The sequence below is a fragment of the Arachis hypogaea genome, chromosome 19 (assembly GCF_003086295.3).
Source record: "Arachis hypogaea cultivar Tifrunner chromosome 19, arahy.Tifrunner.gnm2.J5K5, whole genome shotgun sequence".
Lineage (NCBI taxonomy): Eukaryota > Viridiplantae > Streptophyta > Magnoliopsida > Fabales > Fabaceae > Arachis > Arachis hypogaea.
In genome coordinates, this window is record NC_092054.1 from 41,188,595 (window position 1) to 41,202,513 (window position 13,919).

Here is a 13,919-nt window from a genome sequence, read left to right on the forward strand (position 1 = left end):
AAAATGTATCCTATATATTCATCACTCTCTGCAATGTAAGAAAAAGCAATGTATATAGGTTTCTTCTTTTTTTTGGGTTAATGTGTATGTTTTCTTCAAATATGGTCGAAAAATTGTTTTTGTATCTTTGACTATATTCAGAATCTTATTTTATAGAGTAAAAGACAAATAGGTTCCTAACCTTTTTTTCTACGGATATTTTTGTTTTTGACCATTAAAAAAATACTTTTAGTTTGGTGGAGAGACAGAGACGGAAAGACTGAGACTGAAAGACAGAGACTAAGAGACAGGGATTAAAATAAATCTCAGTATTCTGTTTGGTGCAAAATAGGAGCCAGGAATTGAAATAAGAATAAAACTCTAATTTAATTTGCACAAAGGGTAAATTTGGAATTAATTAATTGAAATGAAAGTATTTTAGGTATAAAATGTTATTAAAGTTTCAGTATCTATTTCTAAAAATTTCAGTCCCCTGTGTCCCTACTTTTTGGAGGTACTGAAATACTGAAATTTTAGAGACAGAGACAGAAATTTTAGTACCAGTCTCTGAACTAACAAACACGATATTGAGTCTCAGTTTCTCAGTCTCTGTCTCAGTACTTCAAAACAAACGCTAAAGTTGGACGGATCAGTCCCTCCGTCCAAATGTCTCCGTCAAACCCAACGAAAAGTGCTTGTCACGCGTACGCGTCGCCTGGCAGACTTCCCTCTCACGCGTACGCGTATGTCACGCGTACGCGTGTGTCACGCGTACGCGTCGCTATGAATTCTCCACGTTGCCATAATTCTCCACTTTGCATGTTTTTTTTTATTTCTTTCAAACTATTCTTGCCTTCAAAACTTTAAATCACTTAAACAAAAAAAATGTTCTATAATTTTTTTAGTATCGTTAGTACTCTTTAATTTAGTATTCTTTTGGATTATAAATTTTTATTATTTATAACTCTTTTGTTACTTATCATTAGTATATAATAAAACGAAAATAAAGTACAATGAGAAGTATAATAAAAACAACAAAAAAAAACAAAAAAAATTTCATACAAACATAATATATAATAATTACAACTAACAACATACATATGAACAAAAAAATTATAATAAGTAAATAAAATTTATACACAACATAAATATAGTATAATAAAGGATAAAAAAAGAATTTATATAAACAAAAAATAATAAAAATATTATAAAAATTAATAAAAATAAGAATTTATATTAACAATAGTTGTCATATCAATAAAAAAATATAATAAAAATATAACATTAGAACACTAAAAAAATAATATTAAAATATTTATCATATAAATAAAAAAATACAATAAAAAACATAAAAATTAAAATATGAAAGAGAGTACTAAAAATAATAAAAAAATTAAAATATTTATCTTAGCATGATTGAAACAAATCTAAAAGATTTTGATGAAAAAAAAATTGGAACGACAAAGAATTACTGTAAAAGTTATATGATTAAAAATGAAGGGTAGAGTTGATAGAAAAGGAATGAATTTCTCGTCTAATTTTTCAACTGTAATCAACCTTCCCCAACGTAAATGCAGAAGCTAGAATTTTTTGCTTCACATGAACGTACGTTTAGAGGTGAAAGCAATTCTGGGTGCAGAGTTTCACAAAATTGCCAAACATAAAAATAGGACGACACTCAAACGGACTTCTCTCTTCTCAACGTGAATCCCAAACACACCCTAAATTACTAAATTTAATTTATTTTTCTCTCATTCGATGCCTTGATATGTTTGTTTAAGTGATTTAAAGTTTTGAAGGCAAGAATGGTTTGAAAGAAATGAAAAAAAATGCAAAGTAGAAAATTTATGGAGAAGTGGAGAATTCATGGCGATGCGTACGCGTGACAAGCACTTTTCGTTAGGTCTAATGGAGGCTTTTGGACGGAGGGATTAATCCATCCAATTTTTAACGATGTCAAAAATTTAAAAGTATTTTTCAATAGTTAAGAACAAAAATGTTTACATAAAAAAAGGTCAGGGACTAATTTATTTTTTATTCTATTTTATAATTGTCTTTTTCAACACTTGATCGTTGATCATAGTCATACAAATTTAGTACCACCCAGGTATATATTTGAAAGAATATACCAAGTTTTTGCATGGATGAAATTTTTTTTTATTGAGATTGATAAAGATTTTTTTATGTTTCGCCTTGCTAAGCTAGGAGTTTACTCTGCTTTCTTTATAGTTAAATTTCGGATTGGATTGAATTTTGGGATGAGATTTTGTTTTTACACAATGCTAGATAACTAATAATTTTTTTGAATAATATGAACAACTATCAATTAAATCATAACACATTATACTTTTAAATTATCCATCTAAATCTTAATATTAAAATAATCATTCGCACACCTAACGAAATGAACATTCGATATATCCATTGTTTACAGTGTTTAGTATTTTCATTGTCTATCTATACTTTTTTTTTAAATCTTTTAGTCCAATAGGTTAATAATTAATTTATTATGGATTTAAGTTTGTTGTAAGCCAATGAGTTACTTGTATACATAAAGCAAAATTCGAACCCTCTTAAGTAGACGAATGAACTAATTACTCCCCAAATCTAAATTGATTTTTTAAAATTAGATTATTAGATATAAAGTTTGCATATATATTGTGTGTGTATCATAAAAAGTGTTTTTTTTTTACCAGATCTTTAATTTATTAAGGTTTTACTAATAAAAGGATTTTAATTCCTAGATAAAATCGACTTTGTACAATGGACATATGGTGATTGTAATGATATTTTATTAATTTTTCAGTCTTTAAAAAAATATATTAAAAAAAATAATGCTGGAAAACAAATATTATAGTAGCCAAATTTTAGTTAACACTATACAACAAGTTGTCAAATAAATTCAATATAAAATTCACTAAAAATGAATTTTTATTAAATTTAAATTTAAATTTTAGATAATTTTTTAATTGAGTTTTAGATATTTTTATTTTTAAAAATTTAGGTATTTTTTCTTATGTTAAATATTAATTGCCTACAATATTAATTATGCAATGTTGGTTCCAAAACTTTCACTTTAAACAATAGGTAACTTTATTTATCATATGATCAACACGGTGATATTATTTATTTGTAGATGGTAATTATTAATTATGTTACCTGAGAAAATCCAAAATAAATTCCTTAGTTGGTAAAACCTGGAATGATATTGCATTGGACCCATGATGGTGAGTTAGCGTATAGAACATGGGACCCAATACGAAGTTGCCTCTGTGGGTCCCATGAAATTTCCTAAACTTATTACTGCACATCTATGAAATTTCAATTCATTCATCCCTCCTAAACTTATTACTGCACATGTATGAAATTTCCTCGAAAGGTTTCAGTTTGTTGTTTCTAATAATAATAATATTAATAATAATAACAATAATAACAACGATTTATTATTTATTATATATTACTAATTTTATAATTAAAATATGTCATATATTATTTTTTTATTATAATTAAAATTAAATATTTTTTGAAAATTAAAAAATTTTTTTTTATTTCTCTTTTTTTCTATTTTATTTCTTCACTCATTCTATTTCTCTTATACATTATTATTGATTATATATTATTATCAGTGATTAATTACAAATTTAACAATCAAAATATATAATATGATATTTTTTAATTAAAATTAAAATATAGTTATATTATTGTATTATCACATGACATTTTTATTAAAATTGAGATGAAATATATTTTCTTCCAAAATTTCTTTCTTTTATACTCTAATTTATTATCTCTCTTTTCTTTTCTATTTCTCTCTACTATTTTCACTATATATAACTTATAATTTATATTTTATACTACTAATTTGACGAACCAAAATGTATCACAAAATATTCTTTCATTATAGTTAAAATAAAATATTTTTTTCTAAAATTAACAAGCACATTCTCTCCTCTTCCTTCTTTTTTATTTTTCTCTCTCTTTTTTCTCTCATTCTCTATCTCTTTATCTTTTTATTCTATAAAAAATAAAATTAATAAAATGTACAACAGAGTATTTTTAAATAATAAGCATAAAAATTAATTATTTTTATTTGTACAACAGATTTAACATATATTTAATCAAATGTAAAAGTATATATACACATTAAATTCTTTTCAAGTTTTAGACGATGAATGTTAAAATTAAGGTTTAATTACTCTGTTGGTCCCTATAAATTCGCAAAATTTTCAATTAGGTCTCTATATTTTTTTTTTAATTGGTCCCTGCACCAAATTTTTTTTTCAATTGAGTCCGTACACTTTTTTTCCTTTTATTTGAGTCCATGCACCAATTTTTTTTTTAGTTAGGTCCCTATACAATTAAGCCAATTACTACCAAGAGGGACCTAATTGAAAAAAAAATTTGGTGTAAGGACCAATTAAAAGGAAAAAAAAGTATAGAGACCTAATTAAAAATTTTGCAAAACTATAGGGACCAACAAAGTAATTAAACCTAAAATTAATTATTAGTGAAAAACTTAAACTCTTTCACATGAAAATAATAACTAAAAAATTTATTATTTGATTTTTTTTATCTACAGAGACCCTGATCTTGTTAGTCAACGAAGACTTTTGTCATCTATGATATTTTTATAAAAGTAGTTTGATTTTATAAATTATTTTTGTCATAATCTATAATGTCAAAACAAAACCAACATAATAAAAATTTTATATTCTCGTAATGTTAAAAAAACACTAATAATAAATTAAACCCAAGGAATTTGTTATACTGTAGTTTTCTATAAAAACTGATATTTTGATTTAATCATTAGTTTGATATATATTTGTTTTTAAATTTTTAATTTTAAAATTAATTAATTTTAGTTTATGAGACAGTGCAATTTTTTTAATCACCGACAATAATTTTATAGGATACTATAGTAAAATCTCAAATAATTATTAGTTATTGTAAAAAAATTGATGATTTAATTCCTAAGCTGGTTTTTATTTGGGTGCTGCCCAAGTGTGGTTCATGTACAAAATTCGTACATAATTTTGTAATGTGCACATTCTTATCATTGATCATGTCATTTTATGGGTTTTCTTTTCAATGTAGGTAAAATGTGCACATTCTTATCATTGTCTTGTTTGTTAAGTTTGAGCTGATGAGTTCAACATTATTTTAGTTCCTTCGATTGTGTGGTTGAAATACTAGTTACAGCTGTCCCCCCCCCCCCCCCCCCAAAAAAAAAAAAAAAAGAAAAAGAAAAATACTAGACAACTAACAAAAATGGTTTGTTAAGTTTGAGCTGATGAGTTCAACATTATTTTAGTTCCTTCGATTGTGTGGTTGAAATACTAGTTACAGCTGCCCCCCCCCCCCCCCCCCCAAAAAAAAAAAATAAATACTAGACAACTAACAAAAATGGTTCAAAAGTGATTTCAGAATCATCAAAAGTATATAATATGACAAGCTCACTCTTATTATCATGATTATAGTTATTGAAATCGACCCACTAGTTGACCCGATTAAAGTACTGAATTACTGCTGGATCGGTGATTTAGTCAGTAATTCATGGTAGAACTGTTCATATCAAATTAATTAATTAAATATTTAAAAATGTAATTTAGTTTAATTTAAATAATATATTTAAAACAAAATCAACATGTATAACAAGAACTATGGTAGCTCAATGGTTGCTTGGCTTTCTCAATTTGAATCCTAGGATGACCAATTTTCAAACAATTGGCCACACACGCATTATGATGTCAACATGACATCATCAAACCAACCTCACATGCAGTGACCCATCCCGGTTCAATGCGTTTAACTGGTTTAATTGTTTAAATGAGCCAAATATTGAACCAGACTAGCTAGAATTTGGTTTGCTAATTTTTTAGTCGAACTAACTTGTCGTTCTAAGTTGTTTGTTTTTAGTATTTATTGACTTTAATTTCATACTTAATTTATGTTGTGCTTGATTCTATTTATATCTCGTTGAAATAATGTCAAAAACTAGGCACATCTGCGAGGTGGACCAAGGGGTTTGTCCGACCATTGCCCGCTAATAGTGGAGGGTAGAAAGCTGAGAGGAGGTCCAAGGCCGTTCCGGAACCTTGATTCGTGGTTTACGCATGACAGGTTTCTCAGGATGGTGAAGGAGGAATGGAGAGGTTTGGGGGAGCTACAGTTCATAAATAAATTGAAAGTGCTGACAAGTCCACTGGGAAAATGGCATAAGGCAAATTTTGGTGAGATGGATAAGAAAATTATATTATTTGAGGAAGAGATCAAGAAGATTGATGATATGGTTAGCAATGGAGTACACGATGGAACACTAGAGGCCAGAAGAAAGGCGTTGGTTAAATGCTGTGAGCGATGGTACGTGAGAAAAGAAGTACATTGGAAGCAGATGTCGCGGTTTCGGCATGTGAATGAGATGGACAGAAATACAAGATACTTCCATAATATAGCTTCAACAAGGAGGCGGAACAATAGGATTGATACTCTGGTGATCAACGAAAGGCTGGTCCGGAATCAGGCTAGAAGTAAGGTTGCGATCAGAGAGTTTTATAAGGACTTATATCATCAGGAAGAGTCTCCTATGTTGGGCTTCAGAGATGGCCTGGTGGTTCAAATAGGAGAGGAGGATGCTATGGCTTTAGAAGTGATGCCGTCGGCAGAGGAGATCAGAGAGGCTGTGTGGGATTGTGGATCGTCCAAGGCGCCAGGGTGTGATGGTTACAACATGAACTTCATTAAGAGATGTTGGGATGAGATTGGTCCTGAATTCACGGCTGCAATGATGGATTTTTTCCGGACGGCCAGGCTACCGGCGGATGCTAATACCACTTGGGTGGCGCTGGCACCTAAATTCACAGGTGCGAAGGAGATTAAAGACCTGCGGCCTATTAGTATGGTGGGGTGTGTATATAAGGTCATTTCGAAGGTCCTAGTTAGGAGGATGAGATCAGTGATGCCAGCTTTAGTAGGAGAGACCCAGAGTGCATTTGTACAGGGAAGGAAAATCCATGATGGGACGCTTATTGCGTGTGAAACAGTTAACTGGCTCAAGCTGAGGAAGAAAGCGGCTGCCCTAATCAAGCTTGACTTCCAAAAAGCATATGACAGGGTCAAGTGGAGCTTTGTGAACATTGTGCTGCAGAAGATGGGCTTTGGACATAAATGGAGAGCATGGGTTATGGAGTGTGTAGCTACTGCATCTATGTCGGTGCTAATAAATGGCTCGCCGTCTAAGCCTTTCAACATGGAAAGAGGTTTGAGACAAGGTGACCCACTATCTCCATTTCTGTTTGTACTGGTTGTGGATGTGCTACATCGAATGATTGGAGAGGCAGTGAGAAATGGCCGTATATCACCTTTGCTGGTTGGTAGAGATAATGTAGCGTTGTCACACCTTCAGTTTGCTGATGACACTATCCTATTTTGCCCCCAGAAGAGGAGACAATCAAGAATTACAAGAGGCTTCTGCGATGTTTCGAGTTGATGTCAGGCCTGAGTATCAATTTTTATAAGTCCAGCCTGATTCCAATAAATTGCGAGGAGCAGTGGGTCGCACGTATGTTTAACTTGCTGGGTTGTAAGGGAGATACCCTTCCAGTCAAATACCTTGGAATATCTCTAGGAGCTAATTCGAGGTTGGTGAAGACATGGAAACCGATAATAGACAAGTTGGAGGAGAAACTCAGTCTGTGGAAAGCTAAGGTGCTTAACAAAGCTGGGAAGTTGGTACTCATCAAATCAGTGTTGAACAGTATGCCAGTATACTATTTAAGCCTATTCAAGATGCCGAAAGCTGTTGCTGAGAAATTGATATCACTACAGAGAATATTCCTGTGGAGTTCAGAGGAGGGTAGAACTGGTATGGCATTAGTAAGGTGGGAAGTGGTGCAGGCGCCGAAGAAAGTAGGTGGGTTGGGGGTTGGGAAAGCTATGGTTCGTAACATAGCGTTGTTGTTTAAGTGGTGGTGGCGATTTTCTAAGGAAGAGTGCCCACTGTGGAAAAAGGTCGTATGTTCTTGTAATAATTTGAATCCCAATGAGACACTGGCGACTCAAGAACTGCCTACTAGAGGAGGACCATGGAAGGATATTTGCCAGTTATAAATCATGAATCAACATCTAAGGGATAAGATGGTTGCAGGCCTGTCCATGGAGGTTGGCGATGGGTGTCGGACTCGATTTTGGGAGGATGTATGGTTACTTGGTGGATCTTTGAAGGATCGCTTCCCGAGGATTTTCTCAGTTTCAAACCAATGTGGATCTGTTATTGGGGAGTGCGGGTTTTGGGATGGGTTTGAGTGGATTTGGAACTTCCAATGGAGGCGTGAGCTCTTCCAATGGGAGTTGGAACTCCTAAGTTCCATGTGTAAGACCCAGAACTTTGAAAAGTCTTATTATGATCAAGTCTCAAACCATATAGTTAATTATAGCCTTAATTTCGGAAATCATTTTATTAAAGATAATTAAGGCAAGTTTTGATTTATTGAACTTGAGATAAGTTATGATTATTATCCAATTTTATGATTATTGGATTATTTTCTATATTTAAATTATAAAATTGATAGTTATGAAATAATAAGAATTTTATATGATTTGGACTAAGTAATTAATATTTTAAATATTAATACTGCTATTTTGGAAAATGAAGAAATTAAGTATGTTATTTCTAATTTTTAGATTTGGGCATTTTATTGAAAATAATTTGTGAAATTGATGAGCAAATAGTATTTTCTATATATAATTAGTGTTGGATTTGATTTGGGTTTCAACTATTATATTATTCCCAATTTTAAGTGAAATTACCATAATGTCCCTAACCCTAATTTTCAAAAATGAAACCCTAACCCTGAAAACCCTAATCCGACCCATTTCCCCCACAACCCAGCATCTGCAGCCTCTCCTTCCCAAATCAACGCGCACAGCTTCCCTCACCCAGCAGCAAGCAATGCACTTTTCCCCCTTTTTTCCAACAGAACGCAACACACACACAAGACTGTGAAAGAAAGATGAAACCGAAGGGGGAGTGGGGTGAGGAATCCACGGAGAAGAAAGAAGAGCCCTTGATCTCAGAGTGTTGAACGGAAGGGAGCGAAGGGAACCTCACCGCCGTGCTCAACCCACTGCGTGCCCTGCCGCGCATCGTCGCCGTTCCGTGTAGTCTGCCTTGGTGCCGATCAAACAGGGGTGAGGGAGAGGTGTCGAGAGTGAGACGTGATGGAGGTGAGAGGGTAGAGCTGCCATCACCACCGTCCTGTCTGTGGGGCTTGAGCTCGCGTCGCCGCATTGATCTTCGGTGCCACCGCAGAGGAGACTGGAGCAGTCACCACCACAGGAGGAGTGTCGCGCGTCACCGTGAGCTGCGAGCCACTGACCGAGAAGAAGCTCCATCTTCGTTACCGTGCTGGAGTCGTCGCCGCCAGCGCCGTGCACCGCCGTCACCGCTGTCGTCGACGGGAGCTTGCTGTCACAGTTCTATCACCACCGAGCCTGAAGGGGAGCACCATTGATATCACCCGACAGCAGCTCTCCTGCGTTCCCAAACTCCATTCTTGGAACAGTAACACTTAAAACCCTGCTCTAGTTTCAGTTTTGTTCCTCTGTTTTCTTCCTGGCCTAATTATAGGACTGTGGATTACTGTTTTAGTCGTTGCTGGTTTATCATTCGAAAAAGGCATAATTGAGGCTGAGGTCGTTGTTATTCTTGCTCCGAGAGAACTGATGCCACAATTGCTGCCGGGTCAATCTGGAGTTTCGGTTGTTTCGTTTTGTCATTACAGTAAGTACCTCTGTCTCAGCCCTCGCGGTGGTTTTCAGTTATGTATTATTAAGGTTTTCGCGTTGTTAATGTTTAGGATTTAGTTATCGGGGCCACATGTTGCGGGTAGAGTCGTTGTGGTTGCTGAGAAAGCGGTTTGGAGCTGAGCTTGCGGCTGCCGCAGTTGCGGGCCGAGCGAAAGTGAGTTGTGATGCGTTTTAGGGCTTTCGAGTTTCGACGTGTTGAGGTAGGGGCGCTTTCCAAAAACTATGCTTTATGTATTGGAATTATTACATATGAATACTGTTGTGAGAAAATGTGTATTTGGTGATTGTATCGGCCTTATGTATAATTTGATTGTATCGAATGATTATGAATGTTTGTTTGGCTGAATTGTTGTGCGGCTTTGTGAAATGTAATCTTTGGAAGTTGATTCTTTAAAGATTTGAAATAAGTTTAATCCGTTGAGGATTGGTTTGAATTGAGTCAATTATTTGGGTGATGTGAAAGATAGAACACTTTTGAATTCAGCCTGGTTTACTTTAATTGACTTGGTTTCGGACAAATGATTTATTGCTTAATCGATTCTTTAAAGCTTTGGAAATGAGTTAAATCGATTGATATTTAGTTGATTTTAAAATAGTATCCTTGAGATACGCCACTGAGGCGATTGTTGGATTTAGCTTGATTTGAATTGATTTCTGATTTTGTGTTGTTGAAAAGGAATGAGGAACGGTTTAGTTGGGACCCGAACCGGGTGGCAAAAGTCCAAGTTTTAGGGGAGGTGCTGCCGAAATTTCTATAAAATCTTAGTCTTGTTTGAAAGGTTATTTAAAAGGTTTGGATTTGAGAAATTGTATTATTTGATTTATTAAGAGGATATTTATGCTTTCCAGCTTAATTTATTTGATGAACCTTATACGTTGAGTTCGGCTTATTTAGAACTGAACTATTTTTACCGTTTGAATCACTGAAGGAAATAATGATGCTCTAATATTGATTTCAATATAAAAAGGAGTTTTTTAGTGATTTTTAAAGGAACCTATACTTTTGATTGAGTAATCAAGTTTGAGGCATTTTGGAAGAGTTGGAAAAATGGGTTCCAAAAAGAAATCTGAAAGCGGTTTGATTCAAATGAACCGGTTACGTTTCAAATGAGTTGATTTTTGGACCGGGTTGGAACTTGTGATTTTGTATGGTTCGGTTTCATAATAAATTCAATTTTATTTACTTGAACCGAGAATCTATGATTTTAAGAGTTTCAATGAATTTTAAGGAATTGATATAAGTTAACCTTCCCTAAAGACTTGGGACTCTGCCGAGGAACTTTTGTTATAAAATTCCATTGTTGGGTGGGTGATTTTGAATGTTCCCAAAATGAATCCTTAACTTGCCATGGTTTTGGAAGTTTTGGAAAGAGAATGCCGAGAGTGGCTTTGTTTTCAAAAGGAGACTCACTTTGAGTAAATTTGGTTTATGAGCCTGAGATGATTTGAGAAAATGAGATCTTTAAAGCCAAGGCTGAAAAAAGTTGAAATTTGATTTCAGAGTGAAACGGCTTGAGAAAAGTAATTTATGGCTTAAATTCCGGTTTTATGAATTTAATGATGTTGAACGGTGGAAGTGCTGTTTTGTTATGGGCTGGAATGGCTGTGTATGATTATGAATATTGGCTGGTTTTGGATTGAACCGTGAGTCAGAATGGCTGTTTATGATATTGATTTGTGGCTGAATGCCGAATGAGTTATGGGCCGTATGGCTGACTATGAATTTTGAATTTTAAGTCGGATGGCTGAGATGGATGTTGATCCATGGCTGGGACTGAATGAATATATGTTTGAGATACCTGGGCAGTAGCAAGGGTTGTGGTTCGTCCCACTTGCTCCAGGTCAGAGACTGTGACGCCTGGGTAGTAGCGGTAGTAGTGGTGATTCCACTCGCTCCAGGTTGAGCTGTTAAACACCCGCCTGGGTAGTAGCCACAGTAGTGGTTATTCCACTGGCTCTGGGTTGAGCGGGTAGTAGCAATGGGGTTGTAGCTCAAACCTACTTGCTCCGCGATGGGTGTTTCTATCCATGGTTAGCTACCAGGACGTGTCGGGTTGGCTATATAACCGACAGATGATATCATCAGCCACTAGGGACAGGCATGCATCATATGCATCTATGTGACATTGTTTGGGTGTGCATATTGTACTTGGTTTGCCTTTGTGATAAACTGCTAATTGTTCTACTTGCTGTAACTGTTTGTTTGTGCTTGAACTTCCTATCTGTGTTTGTAATTGGGACTCTGTTGGATTGTGGTGATTTGGTTGATGGTTGGATTGTTTGGGCCTAGGGCCGTGGTTGGATTGAGATGGACCGATGGTTGGTTTCGGTTTTGTGTTTCTGATTTGGAAAAATATGAAAGGCTATTTTGGTTCAGCATAGATAAACCTTTTTGAAAGGCTTTTGGTGTTTTTGAGAATTGAACGGTTCCTCTTTCAGAAAAGATTTCCGACTTTACCTTATTGAAAAATGTTGTTTTTGAAAAGAGGCATAAGACAGTTATTAATCACTGGTGCGGTTATCTTCATGTATCCTATTACAGTAATTCCCAAAAACCCTCTACTGAGAACCCTTTCGAGGATGATGTTCTCACCCCCCCTACATTTTTCCCCTTTCAGGATATGGGCGCAGAGGTTACGAAGAGCTTATTTAATTGTTGTTGTGATGCTCTGTATTGTTTTAGTTATGGTTTATTGTACCCTCGCCTTTATCTTGATATATATTCTGTAAGAGGGATAGGAATTGTATTGGTTAATGCTTGTAATAATATTTATATATGTGTATGTATATATATATATATATATATATATATATATATATATGTGCTCTTTATGAGTTTCTGTACGTTGTATGGTATGCATGGATGTACGTTGTATAGCAAAAGTATTTTTGGGAGCGGTATTGCGGTTTAAAGTTTCAAACAGGCTCATATTTTAGTATTAAATAGTATAAAAGTCGTCGTAATGTCCGAGCTATCAAAGTCGCGCAGCCGGAAGTGTGAGCTTTGGTAGTTAGGGTGTTACACCATGCATGAGATCTTGAGACCTGTGAGACTAGTTCATAACAGAGAGGATAGAGTGGTGTGGAAATATGATAGGCGAGGTATTTTTACAACTAACTCATTTGTACAGGTGATGCAGGAGGAACTGATCCCAGAGGAGGTAACTAGCTATAGCTTTACCAGGACTGTTTGGAAGGGGCTGGTTCCGCCTAGAGTGGAGCTATTTGTCTGGTTTGTTCTGATAGGAAGAGTGAATACAAAGGACAGATTGAGCCGGTTTGAAATTATCAGTGAGGACAACGTTACTTGTGTTCTTTGTAACAACGAGGTGGAAGATGTACACCATTTGTTTCTAGGATGTGTGTTTGCTTGGCAGATGTGGAGTGCTTGAATCTGTGTTTGCTTGGCAGGTGTGGAGTGCTTGGATCTCAGCATTTGGGCGACGATGGTCGTTTCCGGGATCGATGAAAGAGCACTTTCTTAGTTGGACAGAAGAACCGAGGAGGGTGGAAGAGCGTAACCACCGGTTAAGGTGCTTCTACGCGATAATCTGGAACCTATGGTTGGAAAGGAATAGGCGAATCTTTCAGCACACAAGCAAAGGAGTTGAAGAAATTATCAACATGTCTTCGATTAGTGCTAACGAGTGGAGTGGTGGAGATCCCTTTAGTTGTTGATGGCTATGCCGGAGATGACAAGGGGATGGCTTTCGTAATTGTTTGTATTTTTGTTATATTTGTTGTTTTTACTTTGGACGACTCTGGTTGCTCCACTACTATTGTGTTGAGCTGTTTGCTTTCAAAAAAAATGTCAAAAACTAATATTTTATTGTCTCAAATGTATCCTATAATTAAGTCTAATGCATGAATATTCTGTAACCTATACCCTTTTGATTTGTGACTTATCAATTAATTTAATTAGCTTTCAGCATCTTTCCCATTCTGGAAGTTTTAGGCGGAGAGTTTATGCTTTTAGCAAATTAGTTGTTTAGTTAGTTAGCTTCCATCCAATTTATAGTTGCAAGCTATATTTGTGTAGTTAGATAGATTCGGTTATTCTTTTGTTAGTATATGAGCTTTGTATAACAATAAAGAAATCTAAAATTCACCATTCATCCGTTCAACGAATTTTGTTT

At 34.7% G+C, this 13,919-nt stretch overlaps 1 long non-coding RNA gene across 1 annotated transcript; it reads left to right on the forward strand.

Annotated features, from left to right (window-relative positions):
- Positions 1-8,838: 8,838 nt before the first annotated feature.
- LOC112779829 (uncharacterized) lies at positions 8,839-13,711 on the forward strand. The gene is made up of 5 exons (XR_011877651.1): positions 8,839-9,538; positions 9,626-9,757; positions 9,834-9,983; positions 12,915-13,112; positions 13,195-13,711. It is a non-coding gene; the product is annotated as an uncharacterized lncRNA (long non-coding RNA).
- The last annotated feature ends 208 nt before the right edge of the window (positions 13,712-13,919 follow it).